Genomic DNA, 21,135 nt, shown 5'->3' with positions numbered 1-21,135 from the left:
ATTTGGTGGACATTTTTAGCTAAGCCTTTTCAATTTTGCCAGGAAAGACCCTTTTGTCAATCGTGGGATCTTTAACGTGCACACCCCAATGTAGTGTACACGAAGGGACCTCGGTTTTTCGTCTCATCCGAAAGACTAGCACTTGAACCCACCACCTAGGTTAGGAAAGGGGGGAGAAAATTGCGGCCTGACCCAGGCCTGAACACGCAACCTCTCGATTCCGAGCGCAAGTGCGTTACCACTCGGCCACCCAGTCCCAGAATGTGTCTTGAATGTCAGCAGAGAGGTTCGTGTGTGAATTGAGGCAAAGCTGCCATGTGGTTAACCCTTTCACACATGCAATGTGCGTCACAGACAAGAACCTACGAGGATATCTTTTCTCGGACTGTAAAAGGTATAGATAGGTGTGTTGACATAGGCAGTAGCTTATGTCTTTTGCTGTTGTTAGTGTTGTTGTTTTTTGTTTTGTTGTTGTTGTCGTTGCTGCTGTTGTTGTTGTTGTTGTTGTTGTTGTTGTTGTTGTTGTTGTTGTTGTTGTTGTTGTTGTTGTTGTTGTTGTTGTTGAAAAGTATTTGCCTGAATAGTTAAACACATTCTGTTGTTTGAACCCCTCACCAAAGAAAGACCAAAAAAAGACAAAAAGTACCGTAAACGGTAAGTAAGAAAGAAAGCACCAGACTTGTGTTTTCGATGACATAAAAAAAAATACATGCATTAACTGTTGCTGTCATTCTGTGAAATAATTGATGTTTGCAATGGGAGTAGTTGAGAAAAACAAACAATTAACCAACAAGAACCTGACGTAAGTAAACGACCGTAAGACAGAAACCTACCTTGTGGGCCAAGTCTGTCCTGTTAATGTAAAAAAAAAGCAGAAACCACCTGTGTACTCCCAATCTCTACTAGCAGCTTGTACCACGACTTGGTTTAAGCGTGTTTTTATTAATTTCTTGTATACATGTTATATACAGTAACAACATTAAGAACGTTAACAAGCAGACTGCTTATGGACACGTTCCAAAACTAATAATCAATACACATTCTGATAACAAGACTTAGAGTTAAAACTTCAGGAACATAATTCAATCCCAACAACAACATCGGATGTAGGTGGATATCAGAGCGGACTCGCAGTACCATACGCTCAAGAAAACATGAATAAAATGTTTTTAAAAAAAAGGTATGCTGTTGGATAAAACAAACCGTTACGTTCACAGATATATCGACCATAATTATGTGGTCTTTTAAGTGCACAGACAAACACTAATTAGACAGAGGCCTCATTCGCGTGTGTCTTCCCTGCAAGCCGCTGACCAATTTGTCAAGATAAGTGTTGTCTAAGCTGGGTCGATACATCTGTAAACGTAACGTTTTGTTTTGTCTATAAAAGAACGTTCCAACAACATACCTTTCTTGTTCTTTTATTCTGAATGTTGGAACGTTGGCAGTCGATTTGTTTTGGGGATTTCAAGAAAACATGTCCACCCAGTTTGACGTCCGTGGTCGACAAAACACCAAACATTCTTTTACAGCGCCAATCGTTGTTCTTGATATTTCGGCACATTTACCGAATTTGTTCACGTTGAGGAAAAGGTGACGTCAAGGGTTGTCGAACATTTCTGAAAATAGCCGACAAATTTAAGGCAAAGTCCTTTCTGTGTAAACAGTGTTGCATACCACCTTTTATGAGGCGAAACTATTCCTGTGTAAACAGTGTTGCATACCACCTTTCATGAGGCGAAACTATTCCTGTGTAAACAGTGTTGCATATACCACCTTTCATGAGGCGAAACTATTCCTGTGTAAACAGTGTTGCATACCACCTTTCATGAGGCAAAACTATTCCTGTGTAAACAGTGTTGCATACCACCTTTCATTATTATTATTATTATTATTATCGTGATCATTTTTATGCGCCTAATCTAGATATAGCCCTAGGCGCTTACATATTAATTTCTGCCGTTTGAAATGGAATTTTTTACAGACAGACAGACAAACAGACATTTTTTACACACAATATATAACGCATTCACATCGGCCAGTAAAGTTCAGTAGCCTATTAGGCGAGCATTCACCTTTCACGGCCTTTATTCCAAGTCAAACGGGTATTTCATGAGGTGTTGCATACCACCTTTCATGAGGCGAAACTATTCCTCCAGTTTGACACATGCCAAAAATCAACGTCCTGGCTGCTTGCTGGGCAGAGTTGAAAATAATGAGCCTATTTCGCATAGTGAGGTTAGTGGATTTAAAAAAAAAAATTTAAAAATAAAACTCTGATTCTGCAAAAGGAAGTATCTAGGCTATCGGTGTTAGATATAAGTACAAATGGAGGGATGGCCTTGTCCCCCATAACAGCCTGACCAGATCTGTATGTATGTCTGTCTGTCTGTGTGTGTCTCTCTCTCTCTCGGATGTCTTTGTCTCTGTCTGTCTCGCACCCCCCCCCCTCGCTCTCTCTCTCTCTCTCTCTCTCTCTCTCTTTCACACACACACACACAGTCACGCACGCGCACACACACATACACATACACACACACACACACACACACACACACACACACACACACACACACACACAACACACACACACACACATCATCCACAGATTTGAGATGGTACGTTGATTCATATTCAATGGAAGGACTGTGTCTTTAATGGGCGTTTCCGCAAATGTGCCGAAAAGCAAATCTTGGAAACCAAAAGACCGCCTGTGCTCGGTTTGGCCCCAGACCTCCGCGTTGTGTCATACCACTAAAAATTAGCTCCTGTTCGGATGCAGCATAATGGGTTAACTAATGAGAGCTGGTATTACTTATCGATGTTGTTTTCCTGCGTCATTAGCGGTCGACCGTAATAACCTCGCTTACATCATTCCCACACGCACGCACGCACGCACGCACGCACGCACGCACACACGAACGCATTCACACACACACACACACACACACACACACACACACACACACACACACACACGTAATAACTTCGCTTTCAGTTGATGGCTTCTGATCAAAGGGCCAAGCGAAATGTTGAGTGATTCCGGCTAATATTGATTGCAACACATGAGATTGAAGCTGAACTTTCAAGTGCTTTTTCTTTTAGTGATGACAAACGAAAACCGTGAACAGGCTGAACTTATTTCAAGTTCCAATAGTTTATTTTAATTATCAGAGAAGGGTTTAAGATATTGCTCTGGTTGCATTTAATTTGTTCAGGTACAACATTCATCGCCTTGAAGTGCACATTTTAAATGAAATGGTCCGTGTTTCTTTTTAAATCCGTGTGTCAGTACTCCCCCACTCCCCCCTTCACCCTCCACGCCCATCCTTTCCCAGCCACAAACATATAAAAAAAAGTTAAACAAAAGATAATGTAAATCTAAACAACAAAGTGACTGTAGGTGAGATGAACAAAGTTTTAAAGAGAAAATAATTCGAGGCGTGGGAAATTTGTAAAAAAAAAAAGGGTAAAAAACCGGCTGCGATCTCAACAGGAAGAGTTTGTCACAAAGAGATAAGACTGTCGTAGAGAACAGACAGACAGACAACCATCTAGTACACACACACACACACACACACACACACACACACACACACACACACACACACACACACACACACACGGGCACACACACACACACACACACACACACACACACACACACACACACACACGCGCGCGCGCGCGCGCGCGCATTTTTTGATGCGCGAGATTAACGGAAGAGTTGAGTTCCAATAAGCTTTTCAAACAAGAGCCAACAGGTGAGAATAAGAATGTTAATTAATCAAAATCGTCGACATTTCTTCGTGACCGGAAGTGAAAGGTAAAATGTTGAAAGGCAGTGCTAGTGACGTCATTGTGCGCAAACTCGAATCAAATCTAGGAACAGACGCTAAACTGCCATGCCGTCTCACAGAGAGAGAGAGAGAGACAGAGACAGAGACAGAGACAGAGACAGATATATATATATGAGTTGTTCTTTGCTACTGGTCACAAGTGGGGGTCAGCTCACACGGACGCATTTTTCAATACAGTCTAGGGGAGAAACTGGTCACAAAGCACCCAGTACATGCCAGAGAGATAGGAGAATCGGCACAATCAAAGAAAATACCAAAATCATTCAATAGATATGGAAATATTAAGATTTACTGTGAAAATGCCAGCAAAAATGGCGTCCAAAAACGGGAACGCACACTTGGTGCGTCTTTGAAGACTTACCTCCCGTTCTGTGTTGTTGATAATAGTCGTGTTTGTGCTGTTGTAGTTGAAATAGTATCTAATAAAACTGATGCAGTTCTTGAAATGTTGCAAATTATTGTTGTCTTTGTGAAATGCGAGAGTGTTCTGAGGCGTAATCTGCATACGGCTGATGTCCCACATAGAGGGCCCCAAAGGGGGGGTATCATCACGATCACGGGAAGGGAAATTTTCGCTTTCACGATCACAGTTACCTTGATTTTTGTTTTCACGATCACGAACACCAGTGGCAAATCACGGTCACGGTAAAAGTTGCATGTACAGAAAGCACGTGTCAAAGTAAACACAACCACACAGTAATTCGCTCCTCTGGATCTATTGTTTATTCAACACAAAGCGACAACTGTTGCACCTTTTTATAATTATTTTTTGAATTCTCTTTCATACACACATAGAAATACATATCATGATTTGTAATCAGTAACAAGAATGTTGTTTTCATTGGGTTTTTTTTCTCTCTCTCTCTCTCTCTCTCTCTCTCTCTCTCTCTCTCTCTCTCTCTCTCTCGTTCTCTCTCTCTCTCTCTCTCTCTCTCTCTCTCTCTCTCTCTCTCTCTCTCTCTCTCTCTCTCTCTCTCTCTCTCTCTCTACACTCATACACATTCAACCCCCACACCCTCACTCACACACATGAATATATACTTGCACAATTTCACATTTCCAGAGCTAAATCTTGTAAACCCATTTTCTCAAAAACTATTGGGTGGATTGAAATTAAAGTACATGTATGTGTGATGGGTTTTTTATTTTCAACTTTGCCGTACAATTTGAGGTACACCATCGCCTGGTTCCATGGCCTTGAATAAAAAACAGGAATGCTACAGGCTAAAAACGGTTTTACCTGAAAGAAGCGCGCAGTACCAGTAGCGAAGCCACAAGCCTGAGCCTGCGAAGCAGGCGAGTCAACTAGGGGGGTCCGGGGGCATGCCCCCCCGGAAATTTTTTCAAAAAACGGTTAAAATCTGTGCAATCTGGTGCATTCTGGGCATCATTTTAGGGGTTGTAATAGTGTTGTGATCTTGTTAAAAATCCCATTTTAGCCTCCCCCCACCACCATTCAACACACCTCCAAACTGGTGAAAACAACACTACTGTGCGCTGGCTTCATTGAGACCGGCGCCCGGTCGCGTTGCGCGATATTCACACGGATCGTTTTTGCGGAAATTTTTCAACTTCACCGGAAAAAATTTGACTTTACTGGATTTTGAAAACGGCTTTATCGGATTTCCGGCAATTACCGGAAAAGTAGCATGCCTGACAAAATCCCCAACGAACATGACTTTGATCGTCTTTGACATGAGGATCAAGTGACCCAAACTGGCGCGTCTCCCCGCCATTGTTTCTGAATTTAACCCATTGTTGATATTAAAGTTTACAGGCGCTAAAATAAATCCAAGCTTAATGCAAAGAAGCGACAATTAGAATCTATGCCAAGCGTGTCCACGTTGCTGGGATGAAAAACACATTTCTAGTTTCGGTTTTGGCTAAACGCAGACTCGATCTCGAGCCAGTCGAGGTCACACTGAGCGAGACAGCCGGACGTGGCAATGTCGACAATGTCAATGATCTCACTCAAACTCAAAGATCTTGAACAAATTTCAAGATCTTTGCCTACATTCAGAACAGTCATAGAGCAACATAGATCAACATACCTTGGTATTTCGTCTTCAGAAAGACCGACCCGTAGCCTGACCTTTCCACCAAGGAAGGCATTCTCGCCGCCTGCTTTGGTCTGGCTTGAATCCACAAAATATAACAGAAGTTCGATGACAGTACCGCTGCACGCCATTTTTGATCTTCGAATTCGAATTTCACTCAAACCTTTTGCACGAAGCCCTTCCATTGGATGAAGTTTGGTAGAATTTTGCAATTTGCCTTCTGATTGGATCTCTTTTTGTCAGTGTGTAATTGTAAAGGGAAGCAATCGCTCTCAAAATCATATTTCTGAATGTGTTGTTGCTTCCCTTTCAATCGGGGTTGGCTCCTTACCGAATAGACTACAGGATCATAGAGTGTAATACAGCTGTGAAAAAATGTACGTTGAAAATAAAATGCTTTGCAATAATGCCCATCACGATCACGAAAACAAATGACGATCACGATCACGAGACTTGATTTTTTTGTCATCACGGATCACGGGCAAAGTCCCATCACGATCACAGAAATGGAAATTTCGGCAATCACGGTCACAGAAAGGTCAAAAAACGCCAATCACGATCACGGTTTTAAACCCTTTGGGGCCCTCCACATAGGGTACCCCACTTCGATCAGCGTATCACTCCAAATGAGCTTCATAGCAGAAAAGCAGATACACTACCAACACACTGCATAACAGATCTACAAGTCTGAGCCAGAATCATTGAAATTTACTTTCTGTATAAAATATTGCAATCAAATTTGTTCACGATGTCCCACAAATAACGCAGGTTACCCTCGCCTTCGATTCAAAGTAACTCCAATCTGACTTAATTACAATCGAAACGCAGATGACGAACTGATTCACCACAAATTTGTGGTATTTTACACACAAATTTCAACTGTGTTGTTTCGCGATAAACAGCCATAAACAAACAAATGTGGCGCCGTCACGTCGCCTTGGAAGGAATAACGCAGGTGACCAAGGCTTGTTTCCGATACCTGTCTAATTAAAATCATCGTTTTTTCACGAATGACGGCTCTTTGGCAGATCTGGTGAGTTGGAAACTGTCTATGAATGTTTCATTTAATGTCAAATGCGTACATTCTTGTCGATATTGTTACCTTTGGGCTCATAAATTAAGTCAATCGTCGTGTTGTCCGAAAGTGACTTTTGTCAGCATAGAACTTACTGTGCTTTGATCATTGACTGAGAAGAATCTTCCGATGACACTAGTTCATTTCACTACGCGACTGCAGATCTACAAGGAAACTTATGGCAGGGAAAATAAGCTTAACTGAAGACGAATAAGCGGAGTAACTGTTCTTCAACGGATTGCTCTTACACTGATCTAAATATTTAGATCTTGTCGTCTGCTAGTCTGCTAGTAAGTAGTCTTCGGTCGTGTGAAAGTCACATCTATTTCGACTGTGTGCATCGATCCGTGTAGTGAAATGTTGATCTTTGATGATTTGGCAACATAACTTCGCTAAATGTGCTTCGAGTGTATCTCCCCGTTAACCGCATTTGAAAACGTCTTTTAACAAGACCATGTTTCGACAGCCCAGACGGGGAGGATCCTCGATAGCTCACAGGGTATATAATGTTTTCCGCCGTTTTTTGAAGAATCCTTTCAAATTTGCTATTCCAAAAGTACCTTTTGACACGACTCGAGTGGCAAAGAACATTCTCTGCAATTCCTGTCTCAGTCCGTGCAGCCGTTTCGGGTCCTATCGTCATCATACAAACATACACACAGACACACAAGAACCAGCTTTAAAAGTTAGATTATGTAGGAACCATGTGAACCCGTGATTTTTTCTTATGTACAACACAGGGACGTAGCACCCGGTAGGGCATGTAGGGCGACCGCCCGACCACTTTTTCCGTAAAAAATAAAAAAAAAGAGAGAGAGAGAGAGAGAGAGAGAGAGAGAGAAGAGAGAGAGAGAGAGAGAGAGAGAGAGAGAGAGAGAGAGAGAGAGAGAGAGAGAGAGAGAGAGAGAGAGAGAGAGAGAGAGAGAGAGAGAGAGAGAGAGAGATCTACCAACAGAACACCCCACGTAGTATTCACGCGATGGCATAAGGTCGGTTTTTTGGGTGTGTTTTTTTGTGTGTTAGTCTTGGTCAACTGCTGGAATAGGATGACGTCTTATTTTGACGAGAACGTCACACGTGACGAGTTCCGTCAGGCCATAAAAGTATTGGCGCCAATTTAGTGAAAATTGCTTCTTCGTCCGTCTGCTCCCATGAGAAACAATGGAGGTAAGAAATGTTTTGTATATTCTGTGTGTGAAGCTGGGGTCAGACTGAGGGGTGAGTGATTGTGTGTCAACCGTAAGTACGCCATAACAATTGAGTAACACAGTAACTTGTGGGGTTAACAGTGTCACATGAAACAACATGTAGAGAGAGAATTGAACAATGGACACAAGTGTGCATCCTGGTTGTGATGGATCGAAAACGCGCTAAAAATATTCTGACAAATCCCTCTATTTTTCAGTCATCACTCAGGCTGCCAATGTTGATGGCTGGACGGATCAATAAATTGCTTGTTTAGAAGTAAACCAGTTTGTCAATCCTTGCTTTTTAACACACTAGACAATAATGAAGACGAAAGTCATTTGAAGTAAGTGCTCATCACATTCAACGTATCGGAATTTAGATATAAATGTAAGTCGATTGATAATCACTGATACATTCACCAGCCCGTTGTTTGGTGGAGGATGGAAAGATGATTAGATGGAACTGAGCTCAGAAGGCACGAAATCGCATCATGTTTTCTTTCTTTTTTAGACCATTACAAGGGGACGGGAAGGGGGGGGGGGGGGGGGGCGGTAGTGTAAGCCCCATATTTCCTTAGCTGTCTCAGCATTTTGTCTTCCATTTTTTTCCGCCCTACCACTTTTATTAGGTGTGCTACGTCCCTGAACAGATACTACAGTATTTCTGCTTTATGAAAAGCAATATTTCAAAAACAAAACTAGAGATTTGAATTTTGACCACTTTTCCCCCTTTCTGTCACCAGTACTGAAGAACAACTCATATATAGGCTGTCTGTGAAGAGTTCTTTCTAGATCTAATTCTTACCCCCTCCCCCCACCTCTTCCATTACCTCTAGTGTGCTCCCTGCTTTCAAAATTCCACTAGTTGGAATGTAGGCGGTGGAGACACACACAGAGTAAAGGATGATCTCCCTTGCTCATGTATAATCTCTATGCATTCTCGCTCTTGACGTCATTCTATATTTAACTTTTCTTGAAAAGTACAAGCGATCGAGTGCACATTTTGGCATTTTTAGCAGCGCTCCCATTATAACTTTCTATATATATATATATATATATATATATATATATATAGAGAGAGAGAGAGAGAGAGAGAGAGAGAGAGTGTGAGTGAGAGAGAGAGAGGGGGGGAGAGAGAGTGAGAGAGAGAGATAGACAGACAGACAGACAGACAGACAGACAGACAGACAGACAGACAGACAGACAGAGAGCCAGACAAAGAAATAATATTGCAGACGGATCCGCGTTAACATGTAGGCTAGCTTTTTCGAACACACACACACATACACACACACACACACACACACACACACACACACACACACACACACACACACACACACACACACACACACACACACACACACACACACACACACAAGGGATAAAGTCCGGCACCCTACCCATTAACCAACCACTATCAAATTCCGGCAAAAAAAATCCGTAACAAAGAGAAGCAGCTATTGAAGATGTCCAACTACTACTACAAAGAACATGCTCAGTCATCAACAACACATATAAGAGTGTAATCAATATTGCGCCTTTCAGGAGACACCGGTGTAACACGAAATAATTACTTCCACGAGATTTTTACTCCGGATTAAATATTTCGTACGAAAATTGTACTCCCTTTACGAAAAAACTACTCCCCCCATAACACGAGAAAATCACTTCCAACGACAGGTGTGTTTCGAGTCAACATTTCGGTCGAAAATGTTTCCCCCCTGGCGAATGAATAACGAATACATTATTCAACCCTAACACCTGCAATTTACTGCCCACGCCAGGTGTACGCAACTTTTACTCCCCTGTCCCCTGTTAGTCTTGGTGGTGGAAGGGGTGGAGGGAGGGTAGCGCGACATTTGTTTGCTCGAGATCTCATTATTGGCATTATCTCTTCGCCCGCATCCCATTTTCGCGTACGAGATTTTTACTGGAAGTAACAAAATTGGGGAGTCAACATTTCGTGGAGGTAGTAATATTTTGTCGTACCTTTGGGAGTTCTTTTCTCGTACGAAAGGTGTACTCGGAGTAAGAATTTCGTACGAAATATTTACTCCGGAGTAATTTTTTTGTGGAGTAAAAATGTCGTGTTACACCGGCATAATACCAACACACAGTTGCAACTAATCAAGAATAAGGACCCTCTCTTCACGACAAAAATCGTGCGTAATTGACTTAACGATGACAAAAGAATCAATATTGCGTTTTTCGGCACATTCTTTCGTTGCGCTGTAAGCTTGCTTTGCAGATAACCTCCACTGCAATAGCAGGGCTCTTGGATATACCTGGTTACCATAGAAACTGATGGCGCTAGCCCATGTGACGTGATACTATGGATTTTTGTGTTCACCTCCGTGGCAGACAACGATAACAGGCGCACGATGATAGTACATCACACGTGTGTGTGTGTGCGTGTGTGTGTGTGTGTGTGTGGACGGTGTGTGTGTGTGTGTCTGTGTGTGTGTGTGTGTGTGTGTGTGTGTGTGTGTGTGTGAAAGAAAGAGAGCGAGAGAGTTGCGGGGGGGGGGGGGGGGTGAGAGAGAGAGAGACAGCGATAGAGACAGACAGCCGAGAGAGACAGAGACAGACAGACAGACAGACAGACATACATATAGACAGACAGACAGACATACATACAGACAGACAGACAGACAGACAGACAGACAGACAGACGGAGGCAGAGACAGAGAGCAAGGGGACAATTGGGGAGAGACAGAGAGTAAAGTAGTCACTGATAAAGGCACTAAGGCAGGGTAGGCAGACGCAACACAGACTAACATGCAGACAGAGCAATAGATACGGACGCAACACAGACTAACCTGCAGACAGAGCAATAGATACGGACGCAACACAGACTAACCTGCAGACAGAGCAATAGATACGGACGCAACACAGACTAACCTGCAGACAGAGCAATAGATACGGACGCAACACAGACTAACCTGCAGACAGAGCAATAGATACGGACGCAACACAGACTAACATGCAGACAGAGCAATAGATACGGACGAACAAAAAGACACTCAGGCAGACAGACACGCTCACTCAACGACATATTTCACGTACATGATTCCCAGACCCAGAGGTCTGGGTTATGCGGAGGCATTTGCCTGTGTGAACGGTGACATTCCGGAACTAATTTTCGGCAAACTTAGTTGTTTGCAGCAATGTTTTTCATTATTTCTTGAAACTGTTAGTGCATGATGCAAAATTACACTATAATAGGTTATATAATACAAAAAAAAACTATCTCAGATCTCACACGCTAAAAATATAACACAACTAGCAGTTAAGCCCGGCTTCGCCCGGGAGTAAGCGGAGCCCTGTAGCAATTTAAGACGCTCGCTATCCCATTATCATTAGCTTTACCTCCTTTGTTTGGATACAAAAAAAGAGTTATCTCCCTTACCTTCTAGAAATTTCCGGAACTGTCCAGTTAATTTTTCTTTCTTCATTTCTTCCCCTCATAGGAGCAATAGCGAGTCTCTAATATCACTGGCATGATGTACTATCTTGTTCCTGCCTCTTGCCATCTCAGAGGTATGGCGACCACAGACAAAAAAGAGTTATCTCCCTTACCTTCTAGAAATTTCCGGAACTGTCCAGTTAATTTTTCATTCTTCATTTCTTCCTCTCATAGGAGCAATTATAGCGAGTCTCTAATATCACTGGCATGATGTGCTTGCTACAGATGAACAGTAGGCACTGAACTGGTCTTGCACCATATAGGCTGTATTCAATAAATGGGAGGTCCATAATCTGAGAAAGGAAACAATGAATCAAGAAACTAAAACCCAGGTGCACATCTGCGGCACCTAGGGAGTGTACGTGCACACTATCTTGTTCCTGCCTCTTGCCATCTCAGAGGTAAGGCGACCACAGACAAAAAAGAGTTATCTCCCTTACCTTCTAGAAATTTCCGGAACTGTCCAGTTAATTTTTCATTCTTCATTTCTTCCCCTCATAGGAGCAATAGCAAGTCTCTAATATCACTGGCATGATGTGCTTGCTACAGACAAAAAAGAGTTATCTCCCTTACCTTCTAGAAATTTCCGGAACTGTCCAGTTAATTTTTCATTCTTCATTTCTTCCCCTCATAGGAGCAATAGCAAGTCTCTAATATCACTGGCATGATGTGCTTGCTACAGATGAACAGTAGGCACTGAACTGGTCTTGCACCATATAGGCTGTATTCAATAACTGGGAGGTCCATAATCTGAGAAAGGAAACAATGAATCAAGAAACTAAAACCCAGGTGCACATCTGCGGCACCTAGGGAGTGTACGTGCACACTATCTTGTTCCTGCCTCTTGCCATCTCAGAGGTAAGGCGACCACAGACAAAAAAGAGTTATCTCCCTTACCTTCTAGAAATTTCCGGAACTGTCCAGTTAATTTTTCATTCTTCATTTCTTCCGCTCATAGGAGCAATAGCGAGTCTCTAATATCACTGGCATGATGTGCTTGCTACAGATGAACAGTAGGCACTGAACTGGTCTTGCACCATATAGGCTGTATTCAATAAATGGGAGGTCCATAATCTGAGAAAGGAAACAATGAATCAAGAAACTAAAACCCAGGTGCACATCTGCGGCACCTAGGGAGACTGTACGTGCACACTATCTTGTTCCTGCCTCTTGCCATCTCAGAGGTATGGCGACCACAGACAAAAAAGAGTTATCTCCCTTACCTTCTAGAAATTTCCGGAACTGTCCAGTTAATTTTTCATTCTTCATTTCTTCCCCTCATAGGAGCAATAGCAAGTCTCTAATATCACTGGCATGATGTGCTTGCTACAGACAAAAAAGTTATCTCCCTTACCTTCTAGAAATTTCCGCAACTGTCCAGTTAATTTTTCATTCTTCATTTCTTCCCCTCATAGGAGCAATAGCAAGTCTCTAATATCACTGGCATGATGTGCTTGCTACAGACAAAAAAGTTATCTCCCTTACCTTCTAGAAATTTCCGGAACTGTCCAGTTAATTTTTCATTCTTCATTTCTTCCCCTCATAGGAGCAATAGCAAGTCTCTAATATCACTGGCATGATGTGCTTGCTACAGACAAAAAAGTTATCTCCCTTACCTTCTAGAAATTTCCGCAACTGTCCAGTTAATTTTTCATTCTTCATTTCTTCCCCTCATAGGAGCAATAGCGAGTCTCTAATATCACTGGCATGATGTGCTTGCTACAGGTGAACAGTAGGCACTGAACTGGTCTTGCACCATATAGGCTGTATTCAATAACTGGGAGGTCCATAATCTGAGAAAGGAAACAATGAATCAAGAAACTAAAACCCAGGTGCACATCTGCGGCACCTAGGGAGTGTACGTGCACACTATCTTGTTCCTGCCTCTTGCCATCTCAGAGGTAAGGCGACCACAGACAAAAAAGAGTTATCTCCCTTACCTTCTAGAAATTTCCGGAACTGTCCAGTTAATTTTTCATTCTTCATTTCTTCCGCTCATAGGAGCAATAGCGAGTCTCTAATATCACTGGCATGATGTGCTTGCTACAGGTGAACAGTAGGCACTGAACTGGTCTTGCACCATATAGGCTGTATTCAATAAATGGGAGGTCCATAATCTGAGAAAGGAAACAATGAATCAAGAAACTAAAACCCAGGTGCACATCTGCGGCACCTAGGGAGTGTACGTGCACACTATCTTGTTCCTGCCTCTTGCCATCTCAGAGGTATGGCGACCACAGACAGACACACAGACACACAGACACACAGACAGACACTCTCTTTTATTATATGTATAGAAAACACGGTAGAGCGACATCCGCAAACCATCTAGCTTCCGGTGTTGTTAGGCCGCTACGGTAAGCGCTTAGTGTGCAGACTGGAGCAGACGATACAACAAACACAGAGTAAAGCAGACGACACAGTGTTACAGCATGATCAAGGCAGCTACGATTTTATTCCCATACCACTCAGTGATCGCCCACTGAATGACACATGTATTTACTTTTGCTAGAATAGTAATTTCGTAAATCATTCGTTTATGTTATTAGCAACAATCAGTATTTACATTTATTGCAATAATAATTAGCCTGGGGCTACACACGTCTGAAGTCAAAAATCGTGTTGTGTGTTCAATTGGTCAGTTTTGAGATTTTGACATATTTATACCAAATAATCCTTTCTCATTCAGGTTCAACCGATGTTTTTCACATAAAACACTTATTTTATGCAAAATAAAGGTGTTTCAAAACCAACTGTGTCAAGAATTTATTTTCATTGTGTGTTGAAATGCCAAAAATGCATTTGTTTGACTGTTAGTTACGCCAAATTCTCCCAACCCCGTTCCGACATGACACATACCGTTGGATTCAGCATTCTCTCCCCTTTCCCGCTGTCATTCTCTCTGTGAATGAGCTGGCCAGTTTTGATTCGGAACCTGGCACTGACAAGCGGGGTTTTACCTCAAACTATTGGGTTGGCATCGTCATTGATGTGGGGACTGGACTTGTGCTTGATTTTGAAGTGCTGTCAAAATTCTGCCAGGCATGTGCACTGAACAACAAAAGGAGGATGACAGAAGTGGAGAGAGCTGAATGGAGGAGAGACCACAAGCCTAGTTGTGAAACCAACTATGAAGGCTCTTCGAAAGGAATGGAGAAGGAAGCCGCCCTTCGTTTGTGGGGAAGGTCAGTGCGCAGAAACAACATGCGTTATACCAGAATGCTTTCAGATGGTGACTCTGTGGCCTTCAAGGCAGTGGTTGATGCCAACCTCTATCCGGTTGAAAAGCTGGAGTGTGTCAACCACTGCGACAAAAGAATGGGGACGGCGCTGAGAAAGAAGGCAAAGGAGGAGAAGCTTGGTGGACGTCATCGTGGCGCCCTGACTGCAAACGCTTGCACCATTCTGCAGTCCTACTACAGGAATACCATCATGAAGAACTTGGGCAAACCTGACAAGATGAAGGAGGCCATCTGGGCATCTTTTTTGCACTGCTCATCCACAGACGACAACCCTCAGCACCAGCAATGTCCAGTAGGCGCCGACTCCTCGTGCTTCTTTCAGAAGGCCGTGGCAACTGGACAAGAGCCGCCACCACACAAGGACAATGTGGGGACTCCACTGTCAGCTGATGTGGCCAGAGCAGTCAAACCCATCTATGACAGGATGTCAGACGTTGGTCTCATGGCCAGAATCAAGCATGGCAGAACGCAGAATGCCAACGAATGCGTCAACGGACAGATCTGGGCGCGCTGTCCCAAAACTGTGCATGTGGGCGCCAGTCGGGTGAATGCAGCTGTTGCCTCAGCTGTGTCCCATTTCAATCAGGGATGTTCCCACCTCTCCCATGTGATGAAGCAGTTGGGTGTTACACCAGCTGAGGGCCTGAAGGACTACCAGGTGAGGCAGGACCAAAGGCGGTGTGACCAAGCTGAACTGGCGGCCCAGCCGGAGAGGAAGCGGTCCCGAAAAGACAAGAAGAGGGCCAGCAAATCCAGGACAGTGCAACAGGAGAGAGAAGGACAGACCTATGGCCCTGGGATGAACTGAGCAGCTTATAGTATTGTAAAGTGTGCACATTTTGGCCATAAAGGAAGGTACTGTGAAGCTTGAATTATTTTTCGTGTTTGTCTTGGTTTTTCTCGAAAGTAAAAATTCCGCTAGAATGGTACTCTTTGAAGGCAAATATTTCAGGAATGGTGCATAGTACAGTGCTGAAATTTGGCACACACTTGCAGGAGATCATGTTGATAATGATGACGCATTGGCTTTAGGTTACCTTTATTCATATTTTTATTTTGGGATTTTTCGTTTGGTATTTCTGAGTTTTCGTTCATAACGTATTTTGTCATGTATATAAATTATGTGATGCGGGAAAAAAAATTCTACAGGAAATTCACAATGACAATGCGTCATCATATTCACCAAGCATTCTAGAAAGCAGGAAAACAAACAGAAATAGTTGAAAGAGTCTGGTGTGGCTTGGATTTATTTTTAAAATTTGTGTACGTTTTTGTCAAAATATGGCCGTCAAAGTCAACATTTGCATGCAAAACACTTTTTTTCTGTTTGTCTGTTATTTTGAACCCCTTTTTATACTGTTGTGCTATTTGTAACATTATATACCCCCTAAACAATTTTCCACTATTGTGTGTAGCCTTGTCACCATGTACTTTCTTTCACATTTTGTAGTTTTCTATCCCATGATTCGTTGTTGACAAATACATGTCATTCCATTAATCCTATCCATGTGTTGCATTGTTGTGTAAGATGACAGTGTGTGCAAGAAACCACTTTGACCATTCACCTAAAAATTACATGAAGGAACGTCTGGGAACCTGCTGATTTGAATCAGCAAATTTTCTTGTTTGTACTGTGTTCATGTTCCATCTGACAACTGTCTGGACTTTTCAAGGGAAACAACTGTTTTTCAATGGACCTGTTTACGCCGTAGCCTCCCTTTAGTCACTAACTCGCAGTCGTCATGTTTGCAATACACCGTTACGATTACACACACTGTCACACACACACACACACACACACACACACACACACACACACTGTCACACACACACACACACACACACACACACACACACACACACACACGCACGCACACACACGCACACGCACACACTAAAACACGCACGTACAGAAACAGACAGACAGACAGAGATAGAGTCAGACAGAGAAAGAGACAGAGACAGCCAAACAAGAATAAAAGCGGTTCTGCGACAAAGTCACATTCCCGTCTCAAATATACATATACATAAAACAGGAATAGATTTCCACTAGTGATTTAACCTTGTTATCTTCTAGTAGTGGCCTACAACGCACCTCATAAAGTTGCATTATGTTTCGCCCCTGCTGCTCTCTCTCTCTCTCTCTCTCTCTCTCTCTCTCTCTCTCTCTCTCTCTCTCTCTCTCTCTCTCTCTGTCTCTCTTTCTCTCTCTCTCTCTCTCTCTCTCTCTCTCTCTCTCTCTCTCTCTGTCTCTCTCTCTCTCTGTCTGTCTGTCTCTCTCTCTCTCTCTCTCTGTCTCTCTCTCTCTCTCTCTCTCTCTCTCTCTCTCTCTCTCTCTCTCTCTCTCTCTCTCTCTCTCTCTGTCTGTCTCTGTCTGTCTGTCTGTCTCTCTCTCTCTCTATCTCTCTCTCTCTCTCTCTAGCTCCTTCTCTGTCTCTCTCTCTCTCTCTCTCTCTCTCTCTCTCTCTCTCTCTCTCTCTCTCTCTCTCTCTCTCTCTCTCTCTCTCTCTTTGTAGTGTACTCACTGTCATACAGGTAGCCATCCAGCGAATCCTTCAGACGGACAGTTCTCACGTTTGTAGCCATGGCAGGTCAAAGGTGAAAAACCAATGGTCGAGTGGAAATTCAAAAGGAAGACACTTTACTCTCCATTCGTGTTGTCAGTCCGCGATGGCTGTGACCACGTTCGAATCTGCTTCAGACGAACGAGCTACGTGCTCTCTGGCTCTGGGTCTAAAAAAAAAAAAATAAAAAAAAAAAATAAAAAGACACGTACAGTCAGATAAGCAGATTAATAAACAAGAAGAACAGTAGGGTTGGTTTGCCCGTGTCTCTCATTATGCCTGTGATGATGATGCACACTGCAGGTGATGCACACTGCAGATGATGCACTGTGACACTGCAGATGATGCACTGTGACACTGCAGATGATGCACTGTGACACTGCAGATGATGCACACTGCAGATGATGCACACTGTAGAGGTATAAAGGCACTTAACTGATCTTCTCGTGTACAAAGTACTCGATTTTATCCAATCTTAACAGATCTCTTTAAAATATCTTATCACCCCCACTCCTGTTTTTAACCCGCTCCCGATTTTTTTTTTTTTTTTTAAACTATCGTGTAAACCAAGTCATGTCCAATATAGGCAATTTAGACCTGACTTTTCCTTCTCGTGTAAACGATTTGGCTTACCATGTCAGATCTGACCAGGCTTTTACATGACATAAGGCCATCCCTCCATTTGGACACACACTCAAAATGGAATTGTTAATGAAATCCCAAAACAAAATTAATTGACTGCCACAATGGAATTGTTGATGATTTTTTTTAAAACATGTTTTTTACAAAAAAAGCAGCTGGTGAAATGATGAAGACAAGATGAATAGAGGTGCTCCCCTGCGTGTTTCTCTTCAAGTTATATGCATGTGAATGTTGTGATACGCTACAGTAAAATAGCAACACACTGCACGGCATTGGCGGATGGATATCGAGTCTTCAGATACAGACGGTTGCATGCAATAGAGCATTATTATGTTTTGTTCTTTAGAGGAATAGCAACGGTTTACGATTCTTTGTCAGGCAATCACATATGGAACAAAGAAAGATTAAGATTAGGGGTTGAACTGATCAAGCGCACTGGGTGAATGTTGGCCGACCGAGTACGTGTGGGGATTATCTCTCACAGAGAAAAAATAAGGAGATACGGGGTTTACTTTGTATTGCTTTTCAATGAAGTTTGCAACAAAATTAAAACAAAACAGTTGGAAATGAATCGGTAATGTGATACACTTCTGCTAGTGTTCTTTTTTTCAATTAATCAATTATTCATTTGTCTGTTGTTGCTGGTGCTGGTGGGAAAAACCCAGAGATACGATGGCTTCCAAACAGAGTCATCTACATACGGTCAAATCACATGAAAACATCAACTTGAAAACAATGGTTTATTCATGTACATTATTCCTATCCTAACTTATTATCGGTTTTTTAAACACACAAAAATAGTATCCTTTACACTCTTTATTTCATGTCGACACTGCCGCTATTACCTAAAAGAGATCTGTTGAAAAGAGTCGAAGAGATCGGAACTGGTTTGGAAGCCACGTATCGGGAACTGGATCAATAGGCCTTATGGAATTCATCAAAATGGATTTCAAGGTACAGATAATTTCGATCTAGTACGTGAAAGACAGAACACAAAACAAGCATCAGACATTTTCAAAACTAACCAGATCAAACAAGAGTGAGAGAGGAAGAGAGAGAGCAAACAAGAGAGAGAGAGAGAGAGAGAGAGAGAGAGAGAGAGAGAGAGAGAGAGAGAGAGAGAGAGAGAGAGTGCACCGAGAGAGAGGGAGAGAGAGAGAGAGAGAGAGGGGGGGAGAGAGAGAGAGAGAGAGAGAGAGAGAGAGAGAGAGAGAGAAAGACAGAGAGACAGAGACCGAGACAGAGGCAGAGAAACAGAGAGATACAGAGATAGACAGACAGACAGACAGACAGACAGACAGACAGACAGACAGACAGACAGACAGACAGACAAAACAGAGGCACAGAGAAAGAGAGACAGACGACTCACCTTCGACATGTCTGTCACTTTCATGTTCATTCCCTGCATTGATGCCTTTTCATTGCGAGTAATGCTCTCGCATCGAAGAGATTCCAACTCAAGTTGGCCTTGACTTGATGGATTGTATCTGTGTTGGTGTTTTTTCCTTTATCTCTCTCTCACAACGGTAATAAACACATTAACTGGATCCTCCACAATATGTTTCAATAAAAGTGTTCCTGCAACGTTGTCGCCAATGTGGCTGTTGTCATAATTTATTAAACAACGATGGTGCTTGTAGCTACCATTAACACCACTTTACTCCAGTATAAGCTTTTCTCTATTAAGAACAAGTTAATTTCAATTGTGTCGACTTCAGTCACGATCACACACGCTTTGCATGTCGCTGTACGCACAGGGTTATATAAAACAATATCCACCTCTGGTGTCTGTCAGTCGTCGCACTGAGGTAGATATACCACTATGTATCGGTTTTCTCGGAATATTGAGTTCCACTGAAAAGGAAAGCTGATGATTACAATCACGAGCGGCGTTCTAGCTTCATGCGTGTGACAGTATTTCCCTTTGTAATGACAACAAAATCACGATCGATAGAGTAGATCACGCTGAAGTTCTAAGTCGATGTGGGATATGTCTACTGGTATAACCTGTTCAATAACTTCTCGGCGTCGGTATTATTCACTGTGCTAATTAGGAATTCCGTGTCGAGTCGTATACGAAGGGTCGTAAAGTCTGAGTAAGCCTCACACCATCATTATTTTATGTTACCGCGTGACAAATTGATTTGAAGTTTCTTACTATCGAAATGTTTCTGCTATGCAACTACACGCTACAAAGACAGCACGCTTCCATCCTTACATTCACATACGAATTACGTAACAATACAAACAAGACAGCAAGGAGGGAAACAATGTCGCAAAAAAGTAAGTGAATCAGTCAGTTAGCTAATCAACCGTTCACTCACTCACTCACTCACTCACTCACTCACTCACTCACTCACTCACTCACTCACTCACTCACTCACTCACTCACTCACTCACTCACTCACTCACTCACTCACTCACTCACTCACTAAACAACTAGCCGACTAACTCAGTAACATATAAGCAAACAGACGAGCAAACAAACTAAGAGACTAATTGAATAGTCAATCGACCGACGAAGCGGGCGGGGATGTAGCTCAGTCGGTAGCGCGCTGGATTTGTATCCAGTTGGCCGCTGTCAGCGTGAGTTCGTCCCCACGTTCGGCGAGAGATTTATTTCTCAGAGTCAACTTTGTGTGCAGACTCTCCTCGGTGTCCGAACACCCCCGTGTGTACACGCAAGCACAAGACCAAGTGCGCACGAAAAAGATCCATGTCAGAGTTCGATGGGTTATAGAAACACGAAAATACCCAGCATGCTTCCTCCGAAAACGGCGTATGGCTGCCTAAATGGCGGGGTAAAAAACGGTCATACACGTAAAATTCCACTCGTGCAAAAAACACGAGTGTACGTGGGAGTTTCAGCCCACGAACGCAGAAGAAGAAGAAGAAGACCGACGAAGCAAGCAACCAAGCAAGCAGAGAAGTAAGCAAGCAGTGCACGACAAGAAATGTGATCCTCCGTGTATAGATAGTCTCTGTTTTATGAGTTATTTTGTCCTTCCATGTTTTTATGACATCTCGATCCTTTAAAAA

Source organism: Littorina saxatilis, linkage group LG1, assembly GCF_037325665.1.
Source record: "Littorina saxatilis isolate snail1 linkage group LG1, US_GU_Lsax_2.0, whole genome shotgun sequence".
NCBI lineage: Eukaryota > Metazoa > Mollusca > Gastropoda > Littorinimorpha > Littorinidae > Littorina > Littorina saxatilis.
The sequence above is the reverse complement of the archived record's forward strand: the minus strand, read 5'-3'. Positions refer to the sequence as shown.